This window comes from Schistocerca gregaria, unplaced genomic scaffold, assembly GCF_023897955.1.
Source record: "Schistocerca gregaria isolate iqSchGreg1 unplaced genomic scaffold, iqSchGreg1.2 ptg001746l, whole genome shotgun sequence".
In the NCBI taxonomy this organism is placed as follows: Eukaryota; Metazoa; Arthropoda; class Insecta; order Orthoptera; family Acrididae; genus Schistocerca; species Schistocerca gregaria.
Window position 1 is genome coordinate 787 of NW_026062997.1, and position 4214 is coordinate 5000.

General features: G+C 57.0%; 3 non-coding genes across 3 annotated transcripts in view; all 3 read left to right on the top strand.

The window, feature by feature from the left end:
* Nucleotides 1-1360: 1360 nt before the first annotated feature.
* LOC126334379 (small subunit ribosomal RNA) lies at nucleotides 1361-3253 on the top strand. Its single transcript, XR_007564704.1, has one exon. It is a non-coding gene; the product is annotated as a small subunit ribosomal RNA (ribosomal RNA).
* A 362-nt stretch (nucleotides 3254-3615) lies between these two features.
* LOC126334376 (5.8S ribosomal RNA) lies at nucleotides 3616-3770 on the top strand. The gene has a single exon (XR_007564701.1). It is a non-coding gene; the product is annotated as a 5.8S ribosomal RNA (ribosomal RNA).
* A 188-nt stretch (nucleotides 3771-3958) lies between these two features.
* Nucleotides 3959-4214, top strand: part of LOC126334377 (large subunit ribosomal RNA) — a 4221-nt gene continuing 3965 nt past the window's right edge. Inside the window, exon 1 of the ribosomal RNA XR_007564702.1 lies at nucleotides 3959-4214. This exon is cut by the window's right edge and continues 3965 nt beyond it. This is a non-coding gene — a ribosomal RNA (large subunit ribosomal RNA).

Below are 4214 nucleotides of genomic sequence, written 5' to 3' on the forward strand. Positions count from 1 at the left end.
CAGCTAGGTTGCACTGTGGTACGCCGTAGAGGCGTGTGGGAGGAACGTACGAACGCATTGTATGTCACCCTGGGTCGCTGGGGGTGGTGGTGCGGTGAGTCAGGTCAGGTCAGGTCAGCGTGAGCCGTCTGATGTAGTGACGCGTGTATTCCGACTTTGTCGTATTGCCTCACACAAAGTGCTACCCTGGTGGACCGCGTTCCATATCTGGGACATGCCGCAGATGCCGGTTGACAGTGGATCGCGGAAGGTACATCGCATACGTGCGCGGGCCACCTTCCACGTGTTCTCTTCTGCACATGTCGCAGTGTGTATGTGGTCTGATGTAGCGTGTCGTGACACATGACATCCTGGCATGCAAGAATTGTTGAATTCGCAAATGTAGGTGGACATCTACGTTTACTGCCCAAGATACGCAAATGAACTGGAAATCCGTTGTTGAGCGGTTGTTCACGCTGGAGGTGAATCTGTGATGGCGACGATCGGTACAGCTATTAACCGGTTGTTTCAGCGGTACCCGCCACATCCACACGCGTGACTAGGCCCATGTGGGTATGAAGCGATACGCGGCGGTGGCTTGGTGGGACTGTTCCCGGCCGGTGAAGGGGGGCCGCCCGGCGTGTTGGCCGCGCGCTGCGTGGGCGCACGCGCAACAGGCGGCTGGTGGGGGGCGCCGAGTGGCAGGAGCGCCAGCCGACGGGCCCGGCAGGCGGCGCAGCTACGCTGCGGCGCACCCTGCACGCGGCGCCTGGCGGCCAAAGTTGGTTCAGCCGAGCCCGGTGCGAAGCGCGGTGGACATCTGCAGTGTGCTGGTCTGATTGAGGACTGTGTGCGTTGAGGATGCGCCGCCGCCTGGCACTCGGCGCCGCGACGCCGTCTGCTGCTCGGTCGCCCCAGCGGTTCTCGCAGGTGGTTTGTATCGCAGTTGTGCGGACGTGTTGGCGCGTGCGCTGTGCTGGGAGAGTTCGCTTCTGCACCCAAGTGGGGCTTTGCCCTTGTGTGGCGCTGGCGTTGGAGCTGCCGGTCACCATAGGTGGCGCGTGTTGTCTCCCGCCGGCAATGCCACGACAGCACGCTCCCGGGCCTCTGTCGGCAGCGGCAAGCTCAGTTGGGAGCAAGGGTGTTCGCACTAAAACCGTCTACTCGCCTAACTCCGGGCGATTGCGCCTCTCTCGAAACCGACCAAGTACCTAGGACGGCGCTGCGCGCCGCCGGGACCTGAGAGGGTTTCGAGGTGTATCGTGCAGGGGAGCTCGGCCTCCTCCTGTTTGCAGAATAATTGAGCGGACGCTTGCGTGTTCGCGCGGGCCCCCGGGACACACTCCCGGGCGGCCGGCTGCTCAGCTCTAGTTGACGCAGCTCCCTGGTTGATCCTGCCAGTAGTCATATGCTTGTCTCAAAGATTAAGCCATGCATGTCTCAGTACAAGCCGCATTAAGGTGAAACCGCGAATGGCTCATTAAATCAGTTATGGTTCCTTAGATCGTACCCACGTTACTTGGATAACTGTGGTAATTCTAGAGCTAATACATGCAAACAGAGTCCCGACCAGAGATGGAAGGGACGCTTTTATTAGATCAAAACCAATCGGATTGGCTTGTCTGGTCCGTTTGCCTTGGTGACTCTGAATAACTTTGGGCTGATCGCACGGTCCTCGTACCGGCGACGCATCTTTCAAATGTCTGCCTTATCAACTGTCGATGGTAGGTTCTGCGCCTACCATGGTTGTAACGGGTAACGGGGAATCAGGGTTCGATTCCGGAGAGGGAGCCTGAGAAACGGCTACCACATCCAAGGAAGGCAGCAGGCGCGCAAATTACCCACTCCCGGCACGGGGAGGTAGTGACGAAAAATAACGATACGGGACTCATCCGAGGCCCCGTAATCGGAATGAGTACACTTTAAATCCTTTAACGAGTATCTATTGGAGGGCAAGTCTGGTGCCAGCAGCCGCGGTAATTCCAGCTCCAATAGCGTATATTAAAGTTGTTGCGGTTAAAAAGCTCGTAGTTGGATTTGTGTCCCACGCTGTTGGTTCACCGCCCGTCGGTGTTTAACTGGCATGTATCGTGGGACGTCCTGCCGGTGGGGCGAGCCGAAGGGGTGCTTTCGCGTCCCGAGGCGGACCCCGTTTAAATCCTACCAGGGTGCTCTTTGTTGAGTGTCTCGGTGGGCCGGCACGTTTACTTTGAACAAATTAGAGTGCTTAAAGCAGGCAAGCCCGCCTGAATACTGTGTGCATGGAATAATGGAATAGGACCTCGGTTCTATTTTGTTGGTTTTCGGAACCCGAGGTAATGATTAATAGGGACAGGCGGGGGCATTCGTATTGCGACGTTAGAGGTGAAATTCTTGGATCGTCGCAAGACGAACAGAAGCGAAAGCATTTGCCAAGTATGTTTTCATTAATCAAGAACGAAAGTTAGAGGTTCGAAGGCGATCAGATACCGCCCTAGTTCTAACCATAAACGATGCCAGCCAGCGATCCGCCGCAGTTCCTCCGATGACTCGGCGGGCAGCCTCCGGGAAACCAAAGCTTTTGGGTTCCGGGGGAAGTATGGTTGCAAAGCTGAAACTTAAAGGAATTGACGGAAGGGCACCACCAGGAGTGGAGCCTGCGGCTTAATTTGACTCAACACGGGAAACCTCACCAGGCCCGGACACCGGAAGGATTGACAGATTGATAGCTCTTTCTTGATTCGGTGGGTGGTGGTGCATGGCCGTTCTTAGTTGGTGGAGCGATTTGTCTGGTTAATTCCGATAACGAACGAGACTCTAGCCTGCTAACTAGTCGCGTGACATCCTTCGTGCTGTCAGCGATTACTTTTCTTCTTAGAGGGACAGGCGGCTTCTAGCCGCACGAGATTGAGCAATAACAGGTCTGTGATGCCCTTAGATGTTCTGGGCCGCACGCGCGCTACACTGAAGGAATCAGCGTGTCTTCCTAGGCCGAAAGGTCGGGGTAACCCGCTGAACCTCCTTCGTGCTAGGGATTGGGGCTTGCAATTGTTCCCCATGAACGAGGAATTCCCAGTAAGCGCGAGTCATAAGCTCGCGTTGATTACGTCCCTGCCCTTTGTACACACCGCCCGTCGCTACTACCGATTGAATGATTTAGTGAGGTCTTCGGACTGGTACGCGGCATCGACTCTGTCGTTGCCGATGCTACCGGAAAGATGACCAAACTTGATCATTTAGAGGAAGTAAAAGTCGTAACAAGGTTTCCGTAGGTGAACCTGCGGAAGGATCATTACCGACTAGACTGCATGTCTTTCGATGTGCGTGTCGTGTCGCGCAACACGCTACCTGTACGGCAGTGGCCGTGCGCCGCGTGCGGAACCACGCGTGCCTCTCAAAACTAGCGGAAGTGTTGTTGTTGTGTGGTACGAGCGCTGAAGCTCTGGAGCGGCTGGCCTGCGGTACCTGGCGCCTGGCGCCGGTTTTGAATGACGTTCGCCCGAGTGCCTGTCCGCTCCGGTGTGGAGCCGTACGACGCCCATCGGCTGTGAGGCCGTTGGACACAAAAAAAATAGTGGAACAGGGGCCGTCAGACGCCTCAGTCCCGCAAATGCTACTGTCTTGAAAGAGACAGTGGGAGACTGAAAAGGAAAAGATCACCCAGGACGGTGGATCACTCGGCTCGTGGGTCGATGAAGAACGCAGCAAATTGCGCGTCGACATGTGAACTGCAGGACACATGAACATCGACGTTTCGAACGCACATTGCGGTCCATGGATTCCGTTCCCGGGCCACGTCTGGCTGAGGGTCGGCTACGTATACTGAAGCGCGCGGCGTTTGTCCCGCTTCGGAGACGTGGGAGTGTCGTGGTCGCCTGTGTGGCCGGCCGCGTCTCCTTAAACGTGCGATGCGCGCCCGTCGCCTGGCGGTTCGCATACCGGTACTTTCTCGGTAGCGTGCACAGCCGGCTGGCGGTGTGGCGTGCGACACCTCGTACAACGACCTCAGAGCAGGCGAGACTACCCGCTGAATTTAAGCATATTACTAAGCGGAGGAAAAGAAACTAACAAGGATTCCCCAGTAGCGGCGAGCGAACAGGGAAGAGTCCAGCACCGAACCCCGCAGGCTGCCGCCTGTCGTGGCATGTGGTGTTTGGGAGGGTCCACTACCCCGACGCCTCGCGCCGAGCCCAAGTCCAACTTGAATGAGGCCACGGCCCGTAGAGGGTGCCAGGCCCGTAGCGGCCGGTGCGAGC